This window comes from Protopterus annectens, chromosome 2.part0 (genome assembly GCF_019279795.1).
Source record: "Protopterus annectens isolate FY-2018-M chromosome 2.part0, PAN1.0, whole genome shotgun sequence".
Lineage (NCBI taxonomy): Eukaryota > Metazoa > Chordata > Ceratodontiformes > Protopteridae > Protopterus > Protopterus annectens.
The window spans coordinates 1,854,204,248-1,854,229,750 of record NC_056728.1 but is presented as its reverse complement, the minus strand read 5'-3'; positions in this window follow the sequence as shown (position 1 = coordinate 1,854,229,750).

Sequence of the window (25,503 nt, the reverse complement as noted above, 5' to 3'; positions counted from 1 at the left end):
TCCATCGTGCCTCCTATTAGTATTGTTATTGGTGGAACAAAACTCATAAACGTCGAGAAGGAAATTTTCCAAACATACCCCACCAGTCATTCCATTGTCACAACGTTGATCTTCCATCACACACCCTTTTTTGACAAAAGATGTTTTGTCAAACAGTTTATTACCAGTTATAAAATGGGGACCACCCCCATCAACCAACTTAGCACAATCAACTACCCTAGTATTACCACGAGGCAAGTGGGATGTACCTGAATAGGTTTTGATAGCCATGGGATGCTTGGGACGAGCCCCCAAACGTTCCCCTTCGTCCCGAACCTGAAACACGCTGAAGTCAAAAGTGAAATCCTGTTCGGAATCATGTATACAGTTAGAACAACTGTTGACAAACTCACCCTTAGACCTGTTTCCCTCGGTGACGTTTAAATGGAATGAACGATCCACACAGTCATTCCGTAACTGCCCATCAGGTATAACGAACTGTGAACTGGAATCGACCTTGTGATGTTGGAGTGGAAAACTAAGTTTTTGTTCCCCAGTGAATTCTTCTCCAACATTGTTTATTATTCCAGATATTTGGATGATTTATTCATTTTATGGAATGGTCCTATTGATAGGATTCCCCTTTTCATTGAATACATTAATCAGACCACAGATTTTTTGAAGTTCACGCACCATTTCGACCCTAATGGGATTGCTTATTTGGATTTATTTAATAGTCACTCAGAGGAAGGGTTTGTTTCCCGTGTTTACAGGAAGGAGACCTTTTCCAATGACTATTTACAATATAGTAGTAACCATCCTAGGTATGTTTTCAAGAATGATTTTAAAGGCCAATGTATCAGGGCAGCACGCATGTCTTCTCAAAAGGAGCCAGTGTGTAGGGAGCTTGAATTTATTAAATCCTTGTTTCTTGATAGAGGATACCCAAATTCACTTTTGAATGACATCACACAGTATGTTAAGGGTGAATGGGGTGGCAAATACACCCCAATTTTGGGTACCGGTTGCTTAAACAACAGCAATGACCGGTCCAATATTGGAAACAGGCAAAGAGTGTGTGTTTTGACCTATTCTCCGTGTGTCCATTTCATTAAAAACATTATTTGTGATCATTGGAGGTCTATTTGTATTGACAAAAACTTGGAAGATGTTCTTGGAAAAAGACCAGATTTTGTTTTCAAGACAGGACCCAATATTAAGAACATTCTTGAGAATAGGACTAGTACCAAACCAAAGTGGGGTGGGACTAGGAAATGTGGATGCTGCAGGCAATGTGACGCCATTAGGGAAGGTCGAGGTGTCAGGTTGGCTGATTTTAATAGGACTTATGTTAAAAGTAGGGTTGAGAATTGTAATACGTCCAAGGTTGTGTACATTGCTACATGTACGACATGTCCCGCCTATTATATAGGGAAGACCGAGAGACCTTTTAAAAAATGTATTTACGAACACCTTTATAAGATCAAAACAGGAGACCCTAAGAATGCACTTCAAAGACACATTTCCTCCCATGGTGATACTCACACGTTCAAATTTTCTATTATTGACAAAGTGGAAGTTTCACCGTTTGGGAGTAATTGGAAAGTTTTTCTTGCCATGAAAGAAGCTAGATGGCAGATTCTAACGGATGCTACCCGTTTCCCTGGTATTAACGATTTTATTAGTATCAAGCCTTTTCTACAATGGGCTTGAAGTTAGGGAGTATATATATATATATATATATATATATATATATATATATATACATTCTATACATTATAATTGATTTTACATTATTGTACTATATACAATGTACATCTTATGTTTTTCAAAATTCATTTATCCTTTCCAAATTATGTATTTTAAATCAAGTACATTATATTAAGAAATCTATTAAGGGAAATTATGAATTTTAATAATATTTTTTCATTTTTAAATTTTAGTATATTATTCTATTTTACATTAATTTTAGATTTAATATGTTTTATTTTTCATGTTTATTTTCATTTCCTTTAATATTCTTTACAAAGAGATATATATATTGTATATTCTTCGTAATTTTTCGTAATTTTTTGCAATTTATATGTGTAGTATTTGTTGAACTTTTAGGACGTGTTGCTTTAAATTTCAAATTGTATCTTCAATTAATTTTGGTGCCAAAAATGTTTTTTAAATGTTAAATTAACTGTTGTTTGGGGTTCTGAAGAAGTCTGTATAAGCAGATGAAAGCGCTTAACCCTGGTCTTTTGAGTGTTTAAAATAAATTTGTGTTTCTTCCTGTACAAGCTGTGGATCCTTCTGCACCATTTAGATATATAGAGTAAGAACCAAAATTGCCCCATGGCAAAATCAAAATAAACCACCCGAGTAAGAACCAAAATTTTCTTATGGCTCACAAAATAAACTAGACAAAAGATCCTCCTACGAAATAAAATCTGGGCCAAATGGAGAGCCTTCAAAAGCACAACAGACCACCTTCACTTTAAATAATTATGAAATGCAACCAAAAAAAGACATTCTACTAGACAAAAAAAAAACTTTTACCTGCACCCCAACAAACCCACCAGCAAAAAACACAAAAGTTCTGGTCAGGCATTAACAAACTACTTCAGCCAGGGCACTCTAAAACTCCTGCCCCAACAGGTATCACCCATAGAAACTCTAAACAAATTGCTAATGCCTTCAACTACTTCACTGAAGCCATTCAAACTCTAGCTAACACATTACCCCCTATTAGCAATAGCCCATTTAATACCACAAATAGCCCAACCCCTGCCTTCTATATACAACCAGTACCTACATCCCTCATTTGCACCCTCCTATAAAAACTCAAACCAGGCACCCCTTCTGCTGACTGTCTTCCAGCAGAATACCTGCAAATTGCTGCCACAGCCATTGCCTATCCCATTTCCATCCTTATTAATAGGTCAATTACAGAAAGCACAATCCCTTCCATATGGAAAGTCTCCCATATCATCCCTTTACATAAAGGTGATGCATCTACTAAACTTTCCAAATTTCGACCAATTGCCTTACTCTCTCCAATAGCTAAAATAATAGAAAAATGCATACACCGACAATTACTAGACCACCTCCTCCAAAATAATTTACTTGCTAACTGCCAGCATGGTTTCAGGCCTCACCATAGCACTACTACCGCCCTGCTATCCTTTTCTGACTGTATAAACAAACATCGTAATAACAACTCTCTTTCCTCTGCACTATTCATTGACCTTTCAAAAGCATTTGACATGGTTAACCATCACCTACTTATGGACAAACTAAAAGCCCTATCACTTGACCCACAAGCATTACTCTGGTTTAAATCCTATCTGGAAAACAGGCACCGAGCAGTGCTCTGGGACAATAATCTTTCTACACCTGTCAACACTGGAGTACCTCAAGGCTCTATTTTAGGCCCTCTTCTCTTTTCAGTTTTTATTAATGATCTAAATGCCAAAATTCGTCAAGCCACCTGCATACAATATGCAGATGATTCTACTTTAATATGCACAGCCAAGTCCCTAACCTCTCTCCAGACCCTCACCCAAACAGTATTTAATATTGTTGAAAATTGGTTCATGCAACATTGCCTCCTCCTGAATCCCAAAAAAACAAAATTACTGCTTTTTGATCCTACCCAAAAGTCACCACAAATTCACTTCACAGTAACCTCCAATAATGGAACTAGCATATGCCCAGACACTACAATCCGTCTCCTGGGTATTACTGTTGACCACAACCTTAGCTTTGATGATCACATTAATACTATCATGAAATCTGTCAACAGAAAACTAGGCTCTCTTTATAGAATCAAACCCTTCCTTACTCCATTAGCTAGAACCACTATTGCCCAAACCCACCTTATCTCTACCCTACTATATGGTTCAGCCATATTTACCAATCTATCCAAAAACAGCCTTAGCAAACTTGCAACCAGCTACAATAACATAGCTAGATTTGCCACTGGCACGCCTTTTAGAACCCACCACTGTCACAACCTTAAACAATTGGGATGGTTAGAACTGCAGAACCAATTTCAATGTCAACAACGTACTATGACCCAAAAAATCCTTCACCACTCTAATGATATCCCAATCCTCACTAGCCTTATTACCCCATACAAAAATCTAGCAACACTACGCTCAGGTAATAAGTTTCTTGTCTCCACTACTAAACCTAACAACAAAGCTGGGGACTCACTTTTCTCTAATACAGTGGGAAAAATCTGGAACCAGCTTCCAAGTGAACTTTTCACTCTTTCTTCTACACTGCTTTTCAAAAAACACCTTAAAGAATACATTAAATCACATTGGCTTTGTCCCTGTTCTAACCCTGACTAAAATCTCTCTCCCCAATCATGCTCTCCCCATACTTTGCTACTCTAGTGTACTAGGATGCTGACCTGTATTAACCAGTTATTTAACATCTCACTAGTATCTAACGAGATTTCCTTCTTAGTACTTCATAAGAATTTTTATATTAGCTTTCCTTCTTAAAAAAAAAATGGGGCTTATGTTTTTTTCAGTGTTGTCTGCTCTTTGTATTAGATGTTAGCTAAATAACTAAAATAAGAAGAAAGCATCCACAGATAATCCACCAACAATTTATTACATTAAGCGCTTTCATCCGCTAAATAGCTAGACTTCCTCAGATGTTAGCTAAATCCCATAAAGGACTCTGTATAAGTTTTTCCATATTTACAATTTCGACAATGTTCTGTTATTCATTTTACTATTGTATATATTGTATGTTATGTTGTTGCCTATGCTTGGAGCTTTTCACCCCGGGCCTCTACTGAAAATGGACATATATTCAGTTAGACTAGCCCAGTCAACAAATGTAAAATAAAATAAATAATAAATAAATAAATAAAATAGAGCTTAGACTAAAATCAAGGCTAATTAGGCACTGGATGGCAGACCATACACAAGATGAGGCAAAAAGTTCAATGAAGTTATCAAGGCCAAATAATATAGAAAGATCGTCTGTGTAATTTGACCAGTTTTCTCTTTTCCTCTGCAGTACATCAGTGCAAAGTGATTGGGGAGGGTGGGCTACAGCTCACGACTGGCAAAGATTCCTAGGAGCTGAACTACAAGCAGAGGCCAGTGTTCAGGCTCCAAGACTGGTTCTTCTACCTGGTCACAAGTCATTGCATTTAGCTGAAGAAATGAGCCTAAAGCATGCCCGTGGTGATGGGATGCACAGCTAATCCCTTGAGCAAACCTGAATCTTTATATAATATAAGAGAATTGTTTTACAATAGTCATGAGGCTCTTACTGACTCAGATGAAGAAGTCACCTACTATAATTCAGTTTGCACTAGAAAAGTCTGAAGTAACAAAAAAGTTGGTGAACTCCTGAAGGAACAACAGCATGTAAATGGGGAGATGGTGAATGAGGAAATAGCCTTAGGTTATTGTATCCACAAAGTACTTAGACACAATGATAGTTCAAGCAAAAACCTGGGTCAAATGCAGGAAAAAAAATGCAGCACTTCTTGTAGGTTGGTGTAGGACAAAAATGGGAATGACTGCTGATGAATAAGAATGAAATTGCCATCAAGCCAGGTTTTCATTAGTAACACTTAGTTACTAGTCTACAACAGATAGGATACGATCCTTAGTTTCCCCTAGGGAAATCTGGCATTATAACATAGGACCTTGGAAAAGAATACATGAAGCCAGGTCCCTGCTTGAGATAGCTGGTAGGAGTACTTCACGAAAACATAACACAGAGTGGGGCATGCAACAATTACTAGACACTGATATCGTTCTGAGGCACACAACAATGTGTGAGTGACTTTACAAGCCTGGGTGTGTCTTGGGAGGGTGACTACTTTTTTGGTCTACACACACGCACATGCACACACACACACACACACACACACACACACACACACACACACCGATTTATTTACTTGTTTCTTTCTTTACTTATGCATTCATTCATTTTCATTTTTTCATTCATTCATTCATTCATTCTGTCATTCAGTCATTAGTGATTTTATTCAAAGTTGAGATCATAAACTTATTTTTCCATTACCGTGAAAGAACTGCCTTACGAATGCCCTTGCACTTAAGAATTCTGTCAGTGATATGACCTTACCAACATCCCAGAAACATTATTCACACTGTCCACAGTTTTTCTCTGTAAAGCTAATATGATCATGAATTTATCATCTGTGTCTTGTTTGAGTGCAGACTTACATGATACATGGCTGAATAATGTTGTCTTGCATTTATATATTACTGCTCAGAATGATTAATGTCATGAGGTGAAGTCATTTTACCATTTATTTCAAGAAATGAATCATGACAAACTATTCTTCATGGCATATGGCAATTAATTGACTGAATTGTAAAAATTTCAAACCTATATATTTCATGAAGAAAACTGTATAAATTGGTGTTTTACTGAGCTTTAACTGAGTAGCCCAATTTCTTCAATTTAAGCAATCACTATTTTCATGGTATAACATAATTTTTACAAAAAGTTTATTTTTGTGCATTTCAGTTTCTGTACAGAGCAATGTACTTCAAGTGCAAAATATGCAACCAAAATATGTTGAAAATGTCTCCAGGATTATATTCCAGGACTCTATTTAAGGAATACTAATTGATGGCAGTTTAGCGATATAAAATAAGGTAAGATCTATACCCAGACATAATTTTTTGCAGATTTTGTAAATCAGTGCAAAGAATCTATCATATTTTGGTAAGTAAGAGCAGTCATCGTGAATCTTCTGAGGTGAACAACTTAGATATATTAAAGTTGTCTCCTCTCCTTTAAATTATGACCTTTGCGTCCTTTCTCCTTTAAAATGTAAAAAAAAACCCTTTAAATTATGCCCTATATCCATTCTCAATCTCACTGCATAAGTGTGTGTGTGCATGTGTGTGCATGTGTGCGTGCGTGTGTGTGTGTGTGTGTGTGTGTGTGTGTGTGTGTGTGTGCGTGTGTGTGTGTGTGTGTGTGTGTATGTGCATGTCCGTGCATCTGTGTGTGTGTGTGTGTGTGTGTGTGTGTGTGTGTGTGTGTGTGTGTGTGTGTGTGCATGCGTGTGAGTGTGTGTGTGTGTGTGTGTGTGTGTGTGTGTGTGTGTGTGTGTGTGTGTGTGTGTGTGCACGCGCGCACATGTGCGCATGTGCACTGGTGCACATTATAAGTTTGCTGAGTGAGGTACTTGCAAAAATTCTATGCAATTACTGTTTGAGAACTGCAATAAATGAAACTACTGAATAATTAATATGCATAATGGTATATAAGGCCTATTCTGCATAGTTCATACTTATCTAACTAACTGGTGAATGGGGGAAGGACATTTTTTCCACCATTCAAAGTGCTTATGTTTTATGTCTCAATAAATCTTAATTCTTAAGCAACTAAAGTAACCATTTCTCAAAAGTATAGCTGCTCTGTTTACTCATTACATAAAATACATTAGAACTGAGCTGACTACATTTTGGATGCAAGTAATTCATGATCTGATGTCCAAAATGAGCATTATGCATTTGGGAAAAAAAAACAGGCAGAAAATTACAAACCTCCCAGCTCTTGAAAAAGAACCTCCTTAAGCTGATGATAAGTGGAGCCACATATGGAAAGTGAGCATGAGAGTTTGCTGCTGTCTGTGAAGGAAGCTTAAAGGATTAGTTACCCCTATGATTCCCTTGCACATGCTTGCCACTTGCCCATGGTGTGCTTTTTTCTGTGTGTGTGTGTGTGTGTGTGTGTGTGTGTGTGTGTGTGTGTGTGTGTGTGTGTGTGTGTGTGTGTGTGTGCCTATGTGCAATGGTCTTCTTGTCAGGAATGTCCCCTTTTCTCTGCTGAAATCCTTATGAGCCCTGCCCATTATCAGGATTATGTCCCACTGGTTCTATGCACTCCACCAGAGATCCTAACAATATCACAATACTTATCATTCATCCCCAGCCCCTGAAGAAAAACACAGATTATGCCTCAGCACTCCTGTCCTCCCTCACACAGACTCCAACAGGTTCCCAAACTGCTACTTGATATGGGTTACCTGTGTCACAGTCAAGTCTTTCTTCTTTTGTGGCATTAAAACAACTTATCCCTGCTGAATTTGGTAAATGAGGAAAACATATTCCCCCGGATTCACAAATCCTCTGTGTAAGACTAAATAAGTCTTACTCGGAGGCTGCAGTTGAACAGTATGACATCAGCATGCCATGAATATTCATGAGGGCATGCTGACTCTACCCCAAGTCTAACACAGACCATGCAGGAAAGCAGGGGGCATGTCCAACTGCCAAGCAGTCTAAAGGTCCACGCCCCTGCAAGTGTCTGAAATACAAAATGTCAACACACAAGAGCGAGTACGCACAAATGTCCATGTATCCAACACCACACTCCCTGACATTGTAAACCCCCAGCACAGTTATAAAAAGTAAAACATTATTTTTTTTTCTAATTCCCGATATAGCTGCTCGCATTTGCGAGTGTGTGCGCGGGTGAGCCCATTGCTTAGCTGCAGTTAGCAAACTCGACATGGAAAAGCATAATAAGGAATGTTTATGCAAATTATGCCAAATAGCAATACCGTAGTGGTAGAACATTCACACAAGAGGAGGCATTCACGGTTCAAGTCCCACCACTCCCCTTCATATTTTATGTTCTAAATTAGTATATGAAATAATTCCTGACATATATGATTAAACTTTTACTAAAAAGCATTGAAATGGCCTATGTATCAGTGAACAAAATGTATACTTATAAAGGAACCTGACATATAATTGCCCGCAGTTAAGCAACGCTTTACCCAGCGCAATATAGTTGCCAGTAGTTAAGCAGCACTTTACCCAGCGCAATGTAGTTGCCCATAGCTAAATAGCACTTTACCCAGCGCAATAGAGTTGCCCATAGCTAAATAGAACTTTAACCAGCGCAATAGAGTTGCCCATAGCTAAATAGTGCTTTACCCAGTGGAATTGGTTTCCGTGGAGGTGCTCGCCGTGCCAACCAGCACACCATCGGGCAATGTGGAGCCACGTAGAGCAAAGTTGCCTAAACACAGCCACACCCCCTAGCCAGTCTGGACAGTAGTAAAAAGCAATGACAAGGTTCGAACCCAGGACACTGTGCACCATAATCAAACTACTGAACCACTAAGCCATGACAGCTTAGTGTAAACAGCCAGTGTTAACATACATATACTTATAAATGGTAGATTAACCATTGCTAAGCAGGTCTGCAGTCAGCCGAGAAATTTCAAAAATGGCCAATCACAAAAAAGTGCAGGAAATGCGGCATATTTAAGCCCCATAGGCGGGAATACTCGCCATAACTGATTGTAGCTCCCATCTGCAGTTAGAATGGCTGGTGCTGGAGAGGGTACATGCTTTAGAGCGCAACGCTGGGGCATCGAGGATTCAAAATACATGGTTTGGCTCCTTGTCCACCGTCATGACTCAAGACTCCTGCAGGGCCAGTTCCAAGAGATGGAGTAGAAAGCAGAGGCTTGGAACCGGTTAGCTCATGACCTCACCAGTGTCACAGGCATTCCTCGGACTGATGAGCAGGTCCGTCACCACCATGCAGACCTGAAGAGATGGAAGCAGGACCTACTGAACCAATGGATACAGGAGGCCCGTGGGATGCAAGATGCCCCACTACTGAGTAGGTAGCCATGGAATGCAGTATGCAAGACATGCTAATTTATTCTATATAATGGATAGGTATGTCTCAATATCCCTTCATTTACTTCACAGCTACAGGTGTCCGTGCTGCGAATCAGCAAGCCTATGCAGATAGGCTGCTAAGGCTGCACCACCAAGCAGGTTAGTAATTATTCTGCATGTATTGTTATATAAAATAGGTGAGAGAGCCTGAAAGAAAGTGTTTTAGCCCAATAATACAGCCATAAAATGCCCTGAATAATTCCTCTGCATGTACTGTTATATAAAATAAGTCAGAGATCCAGAAAAAGAGTGTAGTAACCCATTAAGAAAGGTAAAATATGTCCGGAATAATATCTCTGCATGTACTGTCACATAAAATAAGTGAGCGAGCCTGAAAAAGAGTGTTCTAACCCATTAATAAAGGTATAATATGTCTTGAATATGTCTTCCATATGCACTGTAATATCAAATAAAGGAGAGAGCCTGTGGAAAAGTGTGTAATGTAATTAATAAAGGTATAAAACCTGGAGTGTGTCTGTGTCACTTACTTTGAAATGTTGTTGTACCCTTGCATTGTACAAATAGTACTGTTTTGATAAGTGCTGGCAACCCAGAGTTGGGCAGTCCCATCTAAAGTGGTTGATGGAAGTGCCAGTAGCTGTGAAGCATATATACAGTCCTCAACAGTCAGTTACTGGCTGGCATGCATAAGTAAATCTGGCACATGAGTAGCTTGTTAATTTGTTCCCCAGAAATGTGAGTGTGCTACACGAAATGTAGGGTTCTGTACAAATTTAACTGAAGATGTCATGTGAACACATCCAGATATGTAGATAAAGAAATATAAATAAAATCAATAAATATGTAGCAGTAACATCTGCATCTTGGACAGTTAGTATGTCAGATATAGGTCAGGTATATCATGAACTAGCCAAACCCAATGCACAACCTAATGCATGTTGGCAAGTGTAATAATACATGTAGGGGATATACACCTGCAGTCAATAGGAATGTAGTGTAGACTAAAAGTACTTATAAGATGTTAATTGAGGTTTCTTTCTACACCCTACCGTATGTGCATAAACAATGCAATTCCACACCTCAATGGGTATGTGTAATCTCAAACATTTGTTGGGAGGGTGGCTTAACGGTTAAGGTGTTTGCCTTACAAACACAAGGTGCAGGGTTTGAGTCTCACAAGGGATAATTGGCTAGGTGTAAAATGGCTCGCAAGGGCAGTTAGCCTAGTACTAACCTATGAACCTATGAACATATGTCCTATTGTTCTATAAATATCTGCATTCACTTTGATGCATGTGCCCTGTTCAAACACCACAATCATGGTGGCCTGTTGCCACCAATCATCCCTGCATGCTGTTGGAATGTCCACTGTCATTCAATATATGCATGTGTTATGCTTGCCGTTCAACTGTTGGAACCTTGGTGTTGGGTTAATGGGAATATTACTGCATGTTGTTACAACTAACTTGGAATGCTGTTGTTTATGTTGTAATTAAACACACGTAATCACAGAACATATGGGAAGGCTGGTCTCAGTGGACCCACCTGTCCCTCCTTAGCTGGCGAGTGCACCTGGCACCAGCAGGTCCGGTGCTCAGCCCGGGCTCCCCTCCTCCATTGGTCCTGTGCCACCTTCAGGTGGAAGCGCTGCAGCGGATGGAGCTCATCCCCCCCCATGCAAGCATGGGCGGAGAAGGGCCCTTCGAAGGGTCCGGGCTGTGGTACATAGCGAGATCCAGCGTTCAGTCGCTGATCCCCTACGCCAGCTCAAGGCGAGAGTGGCACATCTCATGGGTGAGCCTGCCTGTCCTATGCAGCCCCCAGCACAGCCACCCTCAGGGCTGTGAAGGTGCAGTGGTGACAGCCCATGGGTGGGGATCTCAGTTCCACTGTTACCATCTGTGGGCTCATGGGCTTGCGATTTCCAAACATCCATCTCCATCGATTGTGTTCACCAACCCCATGTGTCATACACCGCCCCTGTATGTGTCTTGTTTGTCTTGTCTGTTTACCTTCCCAACTTACCTCCCCAAATATACCTACTTCCTCTACCTCACTTTCCACTCTCACCTGAAAAAAAAAAAAAAAAGGGAAATCTGTACCCACAAAAATATTACGCCCCATAAATAGCTGCCCATTTCGCACACATGTCCACTGGACATGTAAACTGATAATTATAATTGGCAGTACAACATACTTTGTTGTCCTCACCCCTCTCCCAGGGGTGGAAGGTTTCAAATTTCACTCCAAATTTATTGCATATGCACAGCTGTTGCTGGTAAAGAAATGGGCAGCTATGGACCTTCCTTACACCCGTCCTGCACATCCCGTGCTTGTTTTCCTACTGTCTTTCCCTCTTTGTGCCCCCTTTTTCACCACTTTCCCATCTCCCCATTTTCTTTGTTTTCAAAGAAATTAGCTTGGGGGTTAGCGGGAGTAAGCATTTTTAAGCAGTAGTAAGCGGGTTTAAGCGAGTGTGCGCATGTGTGCGCTTAGCTAAGCATTGAGCAAACCCGCGCAAACCTGCTTACAACTGCTTAAAAGTGCCTTAGTCACTCTATGTCAGGGCCCTTGCTCTACTCAGCAGCAAAATAAAACACCTCTGTCAGTCTCGAACCCCTGACCTTGGACACACTAGACTGCATGAAGTATCACTAAGCCACAGCAGATATACAATAACTTGGTGCAGAAATAAATATATCATGCATTACAATGAGTGAATGTAAAGGAAAAATAGGAAGGCCATAACACAAAGCTTGTTCTTTGGATCTTTACCAGCAATTGTTGTGGAATTGCATTACAGGAGTGTGATATGAAAAGCAGCCATTCAAGCAGCAAATAATGTTACAGAGGCACTTTACAACCCCCACACAGTATCATAGCAGGACAAACAGTGGCATATCTGATTAGGGCAGAGGCCATACTTCCTAACTGTGACTACTTTTCAGGGATGTCCCTGATTGTGAAACATATTTTAGTTGTGTCCCTCTGAATCCCTCTGAAAAGTACTGACGTCAGTCAGAAAGGTGGGGTATTACACAATGAATACTGTCAATAATAACAGTAGACACTGCTTGTGCTTCACAAAAGGAGTACTAATCCATATGCACTGCTTCGTTCAAGTCTACACTTACTGTCTCTATTATGTGTAAGGTGTATCTCACTTTTAACTACCTATCCCTGACTCCATGCAAAGATGTATCTTAGTGTTTCATAGGCCTGGCAGAGGCACAAACACACAGGCATATCAGCTATTCTGCTGTTACACACTCTGCAAATAGCTTTGGTAGGACCTCCACAAGCATACCCTTATGTAGGAGTACAACACAGAAATACCAAAGGATGTAGCCATGTACTGGTAGCAACTGAGTGTAACTATGCCATTGTACCAGTCCTGAAAACACCTGTGAGTTGCACAGACAAAGAATAACAGTGTAACTTCTGGCTACCATCTGGATAGGTTCACAGTTGGGAACTATGCAGACAGACCACCTGCCTAGATAAACTAACAGGTACACATCAATCCTTTAAGTCCAGTAAGATAACATTCACACAATAATACATAATTCTCTCTGTATGTAAGCATCCCCCCCACAATTAAAATATACTTGTGTGTTTAGGGTCTACCAAGGGTGTAGGTAGGCATACACATCACTGGAATTGTCCAGTTGTCCTGAGAACCCTGTGCTAATGTCAACAATAAAAAACACAAACCCTGCAGAAGTGAGTACATTAATATTCACAGTATAACAGTTCACAAACAGTTCATGTACCAAAAGAATACTTCTCAATAACTACATTTGTATGGCAGCTAATTATATGAGTGGAAAAGAAACTACATAGTCACATAAATGTTGTGTAAGCATTTGTAGGGGTGAGTTAAACTCTACGCTGATAGCTCTGTACTGGAAGTGGCAACAGTCAGGTCTGAGTACAACATGTACATCACTGTCTACACCTCTAGCTTCATATATAAGAAGTATACCAACCTTCTGACTTACACAAAAGTGTCCGCAGCAAACAAGCATAGGCCCCACTCTGGAAATCTGAAAGGGCTACTCCTACATACCTTAGCAATTTATAGCATTGTATTGCTATGACAGTGAGTACTGCAATTACCACACAGCAGGCTGTATGCATTTACCAAATGCTGGGCACCAATTGGTGCAGAGGGCATCACATGCACATGCACAGATACCTATAAAAGCAGACTGTACTTGCTATCCCCACATGCGATCATTACATTGCATGTGTCAGCAACTCTGGAACTCCTGGAAAGTAGTGACAAAATTTAGCACTTAATAAAGAAATATTTAATTAAGTAAAAATTATATATACTTAATTATAACCTAAATATATTAATTAAGAAAAAAAACTTAATTAATAACCAAAAATAAAACTTAATTAAAAAACTTTACTTAATAAAAAAAAAAAATTGTCAAAGCATACACAGACGGACCTGAAAGTGACAAACAGGCATGTAACAGATTTGTAGTTACCGGCAAGTAGTAGATGTTTATGAATAGTACTGTACATACTCTGAAACATGCGTATGTGGCAGCAGTAGGTATGTATGCACTGATGCCATGCATAACTACTGCCATGGACAAATTAGTATGTAGCGGTGTGCAGTGGGACATAACTGTGACATATGTAGTCCAGCATTATATGTCAAACATCTGAACATGTTATCTATGGTCTGTACAGTACTGCGTATAATGGCAGTTTGGGGGAGTAATGCAAACACCTATATAAACTTGGATGTGACAGAGTAAGACATGCATGGTAGTCACATAATGTGCAGCTTAGCACTGGCAACTGCTGTACTAGGCTAGTATAGTAATGTAGCATTTGCAGTTATATATACTCCCTGTACTATTACTGTATGCACACATGTGACAACTGTCCATGTTGTAGCAAGGCCCAACAGGTCATCCGTGAGGTGTACTGACTTACAACAGTGTGGACCCTGTGTGTGTATGGCACACACATATGGAGAGATATTTATGTGTCTGATATATTAGCATCTGAACATGTGCATAGAGCAAGGGACATACTGCAACTGTTTTGTGAAGGGTGGACATTTATATGTTGGTGCAGGTTGTTATGTGCATATTTATATGTAGGTTGTAGTGTGTGGCAAACAAGACAGCATACAGTGCTGGCATATGACATGTGGTGTTTAAACGCCGTGGGTATGATTTGTTAGGTTTTTAGTCTTCCAGATAGGGGGTCCTGCTAAAGATACATGGGCTGAGAATACCTTCCATGCATTCTGCACAAGACTGTGCAATATCATTACATAACTGTATCCCTCTCAACCTTTGCATAATTGATATTCCCACCATGAAATGTGGACTGTATATGTGCCTATATGTATATCTATATGTACGACAATGGATGTTCATATGTACGCTCAAGCTCAATGTTGTAAACGTATTGCCATCCCTTTTGTTAAAAACCCTGTATCCATGAACTACCACATAGGTGGTAGTCTACTCAACACCAAAAGTGTGATAAGAGACTACGGGACACAGGTGGACAGTAGTGTCCCTTTTGATAATCACAGTGCCACACTAGTCATGTAAACTGAGTACGGTCCACATGTCATCAGAAAAGGTGTGTCATCCATGGAAAAAGAGGTCAGTGTTCTACTCTACTCATCAGTCACAACACCCATCATAGAGTACGATGGCCCTGTTAGTATGTACCTCAGAAGACATCCACAGCAACTGTAGACGCCAGACACATACCTCACAAAGAGTATTATCAGACTCAAACAGATGCCCTATGCAGACTGTCTTACAAAACCACAGCTACACTGTGTCGCATACCGCCTACCCAGAGGCAACCTCTGCCTAACATACAAAGCTATGCCAAAACCACAGGTGTTGGCCATGCTCCATATAAACAGATTAAACTCCATACAAGCTACACACTGTACTGATCTAAACCTTGTAACGTCAAAAAGCAGAAAATGCAGGAGTGGTACATTATCATCTCAGACACATACCATACTCTGGAACTAACTACCTATCAATAGCAAATGAAGGTCCTCATTAGCAGCTGTCATGAATAATCATGTTGATTGGATGTGAGATAGGAAACACAACCCGGGAATCACCTCTGTGGCTCTTCATGACAGGGGCACATGAACCTACATTACATGGGTGTTGAAGGGCAGGGTACCATATGGCTAGGCTTCCATAGGCCCTACAGATAATAGCCTATTAGCTACCTAGGACCCGATACACACACGCATGTACTTGTTGCATTACTTGCTATGTGAGGTTGACTGGGTGTGATGGTGAATGTGTAGGCGAATGTGTCAAAGTTATGTATATGTGTAATAGCCTAGTGGGAAACTGTGTATATCATGGTATGTAGTGTTGTAGCTCTAATCCCAGCAAAAGATACGTATGCTATTGCTAAGCAGGAAAAGCAGTATAGCATACGGTGTGACGTAGTCCCATGGTGTTGACTGGAGTGTGCCATTGTAGGCTAAAGCAGTACATGTATGCTTATTGATTGTTAACACTAGTGAATACAAATCCCGTATGAACTGTAGTACTACCTGAAGTTGTAGGCCTAAACAGCACAGTATGGTGTATATCCACATTGCTTGGAAACACTGTTTTGTTTATTACCTGTAGTCCTCACACATTACATACCTCAGGCATGAGGTTTTGTAGGTGCTGGCACACAGAACTGTATGGTACACAAGTAAAACTAATCTGGGTTGCCATACCTTTGTGTCTTGTAGGTATGTCTGATGTGTGTGTGGGTATGCCTGTAACATGGCCTTGGTGGTATGTGTGTCACAGGATATAAGTGCATATCTAGCAACATGTATAGTATAGTACAGCAGTATGCCACCTATAGTGATGAATGTGCACATATGTTACTGAGGGGTTTGCTATCAACAAGTAGCCTGGTGTATTGGTAGTATTGTAACTGTACTTTACATTCATTTCAATGGATGACAAATGTCTGTATGCATTAGCTTCATATACACCTCCTGTGGCTACGTGGTGCATTGTGTCACATGCAGTGTGCCATGTACTGTTGTATAGTCTTACATACTGGTTTCACTTTGTTGCTGTGCAGAACATGGTTTGGTATATAGGATGTGCCAGGCACTGTCAGGCAATTGTGGGCTGAGCAGTCATATGAGGTATTAAAAGTGTGTATCTACTGACAGCCAATAGGTTGCTATATATGGCATTTCATTGATGTCTGTACTTTACAATGTTAAGTGTGCCACATGACTTGCTCACAATTACTGTTTTATTGTCTTCCAGGGATATGTCTCACAACAGGAAACCTGTGTATTCCCCTGAGGAGGATGAAGTCATCCTAGATACCCTGATACATCATCACAACCTGCTGTTCTCCAGAACCAGCCAGGACCAGCATGGGCACACTGCACTGTGACAGGATGTTGTCCATCAGGTGAATGATGTAGGCATGCATAACCAGACTTATGAGCAGGTACGCCATCACTGCAGTGATTTAATCAGACATGTCCGGCAGCATGCCTCCGATGTCCACAGACAACAGCTTGCCACAGGTGGTGGTGCAGCAACACATCCCCCCCCCCTCACCAGAGTGGATGAGCTGCTCCTCAGCGTGGTGGCTCCTGGCCAACCAGTACAACAGACATGTGTCATCATGGAGGCCGGAGTCACCCAGCACGTCGATTCAGAGCGTGCAGGTAACATGGCATATCTGTAGACTACTGTTAGCTCAATTGTTAGAACATGCATTTATCAGATGTGTACTGTGTATTCAGAAGATGTGGAGCCTGGTGTCATGCAATACTGATAATTTGGAACATAATCTGTATGCCTGTGACTGTCACTTCTTGTACTACTGTAAAATTGCAAACACACAGCAGCAATGCCATAGTTGTTGACACTGACAAACTTGTAGGCCCCATTGGTGTGATAGCAAGAGAGCAGACCCATGCTGGTGAGTGTTCTACATTTAATATAGCATATAACATGTGCATGTCATAGGAGAGTTGTAGGCCATATACACATGTAAAACATTTACACATAATGCATGCTCTGCATGTTCTCTGTAGGACTATGCACATCCCAGTAACATGAGCAGCTGCTTCAAACACATGCAATACACAGAGCATCCCAACCAATTGTGGTACACTGTAGTGGACATTGTATAGGCATAGTCAATACACATGCACACAACATACACCACTTTGTCATATGCAGTAAGTGTTGATATGATACACATGGCATATGTAGATACCTGCTGTAAGGTCATACTCCAGTATCCCAAATGTCATCAACACAGCACACATACTATACCTGAGGGGTAGAGGCCTATCATGGGGCGGTGTGACATGCTTCAACACGCAACACATTCATGTTAGGCAATACTCCATATTGAACACCTTACATATCCATGTAACAACTGGCTGTGAAATGGTTAATGTAGCCAAAGTGGTAAAGGTCAGGTACAGCAAGATAGTTGCCAGTGTGGCATACATTAATGGCCTTGAGTGACCACATGATGCTGCCTGATGATGGCTCATGGTACTACACTACATCCAGTTACAGTAACTACAGTACTACACATAGCATTCATTGCTATTCACCTGGCAGTTGTGTGCATCCGGCCATGGTATGTATACCTATGATTGATGGTGCACAGGACATTGGAAAGCATTTCAGACTTGCACAGCAATGTTGTGTCCATGTACAATTTGTGTTCCAGGGTGAGGCCAATCATTGAACAACACACATGCATCAACGACATGTATACTGTTATCAACAAGGACTCTCTACACTCACACTGCATGCTGTTGAGCAACACACATCCTGCATGCTGACACGTGTGATAGGACTCTTTGGCTTGTGATACTGTACTCCACCATCAACCACTAATGAATATGTTCCGTATTGCTGTTGGTGTGTGTGTGTGTGTGTGTGTGTGTGTGTGTGTGTGTGTGTGTGTGTGTGTGTGTGTGTGTGTGTGTGTGTGAACTTGACTGAGTAGTGTATTTGTGTGCATGTGGTCATGTGTGCATGTGTTCATGTGTTCATGTGTGCATGTGTGCATGTGTACATGTGTCCATGTGTGCATGTGTGCATGTGTTCATGTGTGCATGTGTTCATGTGTGCATGTGTTCATGTGTGCTTGTGTGCATGTGTTCATGTGTGCATGTGTTCATGTGTTCATGTGTGCAGGTGTGCATGTGTGCATGTGTGCATGTTTTCATGTGTCCATGTGCCCATGTGTGCATGAGTGCATGTGTGCATGTGTTCATGTGTGCATGTGTGCATGTGTTCATGTGTGCATGTGTGCATGTGTGCTAACATCCTGTACAGATGGTAAGGTGTGTTTCCTGTCTCCCTCTCACAGGTGCTGAGGTATTGCTGGATGAGTGAAGCCAGGAACCTGAAGTCACTGCCACAAATAGTGGACATGATGATACATGTGTTGTAGCACAGGCAGGTTTGACAGGGTCTGTCGTTGGTCCGCCAATCGACAGCACACAGCTTTCCACCCCATCTATGTGCACATACATACTGCCAATACATCCCTCAACACCAATGGCCTTAGCTGAGGAACAGCATACAGTAGGCATTGACCAGGATAGTGTGGTATCTATGGCACATGCAACCCCACACAGCAGCCATACCCAGATACCTGGAATGGTACCATATAGGCATATTTCCAGGGGTTCTCGTGGGAGCACTGCTGGTCATAATGCCCCTGGCAGACGTGCCCCCACAGGTCTCACAACCTCAGGTATGTTCCGGGCTGTATTGCAGGCACAGGCACATATGGAACGGTACACCAGGCAGGGACTAAGGGCGCAGAGGGCTCATAACACCGCTATCAATGACAGTATCCGTGACCTTGCTGGTGCCATTCATAATTACACCGAGGTCATTGATAGACATTGGGGGGAGACACTAGATGTCCTCCACAATGTAATGTCCATGTGCCAGGACAGTGCAGGACGGCTGAGACGTGAACGTGGACATATGCCAGCAACATCATCAGCTGGCAGTCATCACGGATGACACACAAATCCCAGCCGCTACCATAGTGGCAGTACCAGCCCCAGCAATGTTGGGGCTGGGCTGTCAATAGACTGTCCTAGACGACCACGTGCACATGGCTCTGGCCAGTCCCAGCAGGGACATGGGTCCAGTTGACATCCCTCTGCCTCTAACGATAGTACCCAGTCTGGCTTAGTACCCGATACTGTCCGTGGCACCCCTGCCAGGCACAGGTACTGTGTCTGTGGCTGGAGACAGTGATCTGTACAGCCTAGCAAGTACAGTCTGTGGCTGTCCCACAACCTCCCATATTTGGCAGCCACAAGGTGGAACTGTGTGCATGCAGACACACACATAAACCAAACACCTAGGGCTAACACATACACACATACATTACACCAACACTGACCCATACTGTACTGTTGTCCCACACACACACACACACACACACACACACACACACACACACACACACACACACACACACACACACACACACACACACACACACACACACACACACACACACACACACACATGTCGATTGGATGGGTCATTGTCGGGCTCTAGCAAACCAATAACTCACCCTGTGCATATGATGAAACTGTGCCACCTCCTGTCATCTGTGACATTGATGCAGGAACAGGCTAACATGGTGCTAATGCACGGGGTGACCTAATAGCAGTGTAGCAATGTTAGCATGTTGTCAACAGTAAAGTGTAATAATATACTTGTAGGTATATCTGAGCAGGCATGATGCATTAAAGCTATGATTATCAATCTAGTATTGTTTACACCAGTGTTAATTCCAAACATGGACTGTCCGCCCATGTGCCACTTGGCTGATGTGTGTGGTACCGGCAGCAATTCTTGGTGAGTGGATGGTACGTGTGTGATGTGTGCATTACAGATTTGCAGGTGTACATTTGTGAACATGGTGGAGGTGCACTGTCTGCATGTATGTGCATGGTGGACACATGGGAAGGGTGACATGCCCTGTATTACACAGTGTTGTCACTTCATATTTCCTATTGGTGGCCAGTATGCATTTTACTACACATATGTTACAACTTGGGTACACATGTGTGTATGACATGGTTTGACACTATGCTGTGGGTGATACTGTTAATATCAGTCATTGGTTTGCATTCTGGTAGTATACATAACCTCAACAGCCTGATTTTAACCAATCATTAGATGATGTCTTGACAACTGACACACAGATGTAGGATACACAGTAGCATTTGAATCCTTCTGGTACTATACCATACCAGTAACCAGTGGTATTGACCGCAACACATTCCTGTGACCACTCCTGTTTGGCATGTGGCTGTCCTAGGTACAAGCAAACACACTAAGGATATGTCCGTCCACATCTGGTAATGCATACAGTGGCCTACAATGCATTCTCTGGAATATATTACTAGCAAATGACCAACTAAGAAACCTTTTGGGCCCAAAATGTCAATTTTCCTACAGACGGGGTAAAACCTTAAGAGCCTTGTTCTCACACTATAAGCACAAAGAAAGTGGGGGCGCCATCTATAAACAGCTGACAATGTCGGGAGATGAACTCTTGAGAACCTTTCCATGTGGCCACTATGTATCCTGCAACCAAGTAAGTAAATTAAAACAGTTCACCAGTGCCAACACCAGTAGAGTTTATGATCTTAGAGTTTTTGGAAATTGCAGCAGTAGTTGGATCATATATCTGGCAACGTGTCAATGCTCAGCATTTTATGTCGGGCAAACATCACAATCACTCAGGGTTAGAATGGGTGAACACAAAAGTGACATCAAAAACAGAAAGGAGACTAATGCTCTGTATAGACACACCTTAAAACATCATAATGCCAAATTTATGTTTATGATCATAGATAAAATAACTGGAGATAGGAGCAATCAACAGGGGTGGCATAGCATTTTGAACCACAAAGAAAAATATTGGATAATTCACCTTGGGGCTTTATCCCCCCCCCCCCGGCCTTAATGATCATCTATAATTTAATAAACTATTGGGACTAGGAGATAATAGATGCTTAAATCACCAGAATCATAGTATATGAGCTATGATTGGGAAGAACATGAACTTATTAGATTTTTTTCTTCTAAGTATAGTTTGGACTTTATTGGTTTATGAACTATTAGTCCAGATAAATAAATATTCATGTTCATGTTGTAGAGTATTTGTTTACATTACCATAGGCTACTGTTGTGTTTACCATTGCGTTAAGTGCCTGGATATAATTTGGGCTATGTATTGGTAAGCTATTGTTATTGTGATCAGCTGGTGGATTATTATTTCACTTATCCATACTATTACCCTTAGCATTTAGCTATATGTTACAAACTCCAGTTTTGTATTTATGACAACACTGTTGCCGACATGGATGGGGAAACATTTTTCATTTCCTTCAAAAAAATTTTCATTTCCTTCAATATCTGTGTGTTTAGATAGTATACTATTCTCATATCTTATATACTTATAACACATTGTTGATGGATATTTATTTATTTTCTTAATTACTCTTTATTGTTTATTATTATTTATATTCATAATTTCCATGATATATTTTTTTGGTTATAACATACATTTATATGATTCTTTCATATATAGTTCATTTGGATGGTGATAGTAATTGTTGTGTACGGCTTTATTAATCACATTGAGAAACCAGTCTTAGGGTTGGACCATACCACATTTCTATTGGCTGGTGGTTTCTATAAATATTTATGAGAATTTGTTCATTATTATGCTTCTTCACTGATGAAGGCTATTAAGCCAAAACCAGTTTGAATTGACATTAGTAGATTCCTGTGGCATTATATGCCCTACTAATACTTATTCTTGAATAAAGGAGTTATTAACTGCATATGCTGGCCTCTGGTGTTTTTTCAGTTAATGGTTTGGCCGAGCATACCCATCTTGTGAGGCATTTAGTTTTTTGATATTCTACTAATCTAACAGGGTTGCGAAAGCCAAACACACTCTAGCTAGGCTTATACATGCCCTAGTGCACATAGCCTAGTATCAACCTATGAACCTATGATAATGTTCGGGATGCACATTGTTTATTGATGATATTGATTGCAGGTTTTTTATCTTCTTTGCTTTCCCACTTTCTATGAACAACCTAAGCATCTGCAGAACATATTTGATTATGACAGGGTTCCACTATATTATATATGTGTCTGTTGTCATATAACTGTGTGCACAAGGCAGACTGGTGAATAGTGAGAGGTTCCTGGCTTAAGACATGCAACTGCTGGATATGTGTGGCCCACTGCTGTACTCAGACATGGCCTAAGTGTGTGAGCATGCCCAGTGTGACCTTTCAGTATGTTGCTGTCTGAGGTCCACTACATTTGTTGATGTGTGTGAACATGACCAATATTAACATTTATACTATATGTGTGTTGAAAATCAGGTTCTATTCTTACTGCAGGGCTCACCTTTGTGTCATAACTCGACAGGGATTATGCTGTGCCTGCAGGGTTTCCATGAGATACTTTGCATAGACTTATCAACATTTCTTCATACAGGCTGACCACTAAAATACTGTCATGGTTTAGTGGTTCAGTACTATGACTATAGTGCACATTTTCCTAGGTTCAAGGCCTGTCACTCCTTTATATTTTCATACTGAGTAGACCAGACTGCTTAAGGGCCAGTAGAGCAAATATGAGCATGTTGGCTTTTGTTCAGCTATGCCCAACTTAGACCAAGCTTGTCCAAAATTGCTCAACGTTAACCAACATTGCTGAATGTTGCCCAATATTGCTCAACATTGACCACAGTTGTGCTAGTTGGTGTGTGCAATTTTGTTTACATATACTGAATGGTGGTAAAAGCTGTTTAGCACTGCTTTATATTGCTTAACACATGGCAATCATGCATCAGGTGGTGCTGCAGGGCTACCTATGTCGGATGCAGATACTACACTCCCTATACATGATTGAAAACAGGTAGTGTCAAGTTAGGCATCCCTTTTACTATATGTGCGTACCAGAGAGAGGTATCATTTCCAGGGTTCCTACTGAGCCAGTGTATGTGCCATGCGTTGCCTCTTTGCCAAGGCCAAAGCATACTGGGCATGCCTCCTTCTGCCTACTGGGGCAGGCTCAGGTTGTTCCTCCTCCGAGTCACACTCTGCCTGTGATGGCCTTGGCAATGGTGGGGGGCTGTTTGGCCTGGGCCTATGCTGCTCCTGCTGCAGCTGTTTTCACAGGATCGTATTATGTAGCATAGCACATACCATGACAATTTGGGTACATGTAGTTGGTGAGTACTGCAAGGCTCCATCAGATGTGTCCAGGCACCAGAACCGTGACTTGAGCAGCCCAAACACACGCTCGATTACATTTTGTGCTTGTGCGTGTGCCTCATTATGGTGTTCCTGTTCAGGTGTGTGTGCGTTTCTGATGGGCGTCATCAGCCACGGCTCCAGTGCATAGCCAGCATCCCCCACTAGGTGACCATGAGGGATGTCCTCATTGGCAAATGTCTGGTACAGCTGTGTCATATGCCAGATATGGGAATCATGGTAGCTTCCAGGGCAGCCAGCACACACATTCAGTATTATGCCCTGGGCATCACACACAACCTGGCAGTTGATGGAGGGGAATCCCTTGCGGTTAAAGTAGACCCTACCCCGCTCACTGGCTGGTGCTTTGATGCGTATGTGCGTGCAGTCTATTGCACCGACTACCTCAGGGTATTCTGCTATTTGCTGGCAGAGACGCATATTGCTGGCCAATACCTCACGGGAATTGGGGAAATATACATGATCACTGACATGTGCTGACATGGCATCCAGGAACTGGTGCAGTACCCTGGATGCTCATGCCTGTGATATCCCCATCATATCACCAGTTGGTCTCTGGAAGGTACCTGTTGCTAATATACTTAGGCTAACACATACCTTGGTTTCCACTGGGATGGGTTCCCCTCTGTTGGTTCTGTGTGTGAGGCGTGGCCTGCACAGCTCAATAATTTGTTGCATGAGGTCTCTGTCCACTCTATAGCGCCCCACTATCTCCAGCTCATGTAGCCCCTGATAGGTTACCCTGGGCCTGTACATTCTTCTCCGTCTCCTCACTGTGGGTTGTCCAGCAGCATTCGCATTGTCACCACCCTCAGCATGTTGCATATGTCGCCTTATAACAGCAATGGCAGCCCCTAACATTTCTTTGTCTCAGTAAAGCTTTTTCAGTTTTCACTTCCATTAGCTTACTGCAGTGTTGCAGTATCTCTGAGAGAAACATAGTTGAATGTTGTTTGCAGAGTTTTAAGTGCTGGACTCGGCTGGGCTAGTGTACTGCCTGTGTAATTGCCTGATTCTGATTGTTTTCACCTGCTAGCTCTGCTAGTACTCCCTGGTTAACTTCCTACTATTTGTTGTGCTTCCTTTTCCCTTTACGTTTCCTCAGGGGGGCAGCACCACGCACACAAGCGCAAACACGCACACACCAGCTCACACATGTGCACACATGCTTACACAAACTAAAACTTGCTTATCTTGCTAAAATGCGCGCACACCGGCACAAATGCGCTTGCACACATTTCAACAACCTTAGACATGCTTAATCCAGCTTAAATGCACACACACAGATGCACATGCACGCACACAGTCATACTCGGATGTACGGGCGTGCACACAGGCGCAAACACGTTGCAAGCACTTCTATAAGAAACTTTAATGTTATCCACGGCATACACCTTCAATTTCTTGCCTTTAGCTGGGGTACCTGTTGACACACCTCTTCCAGTGATGAGTAACTGACAGCAAACACATGCCACTCTGCTCCAATGAGCTTCACTT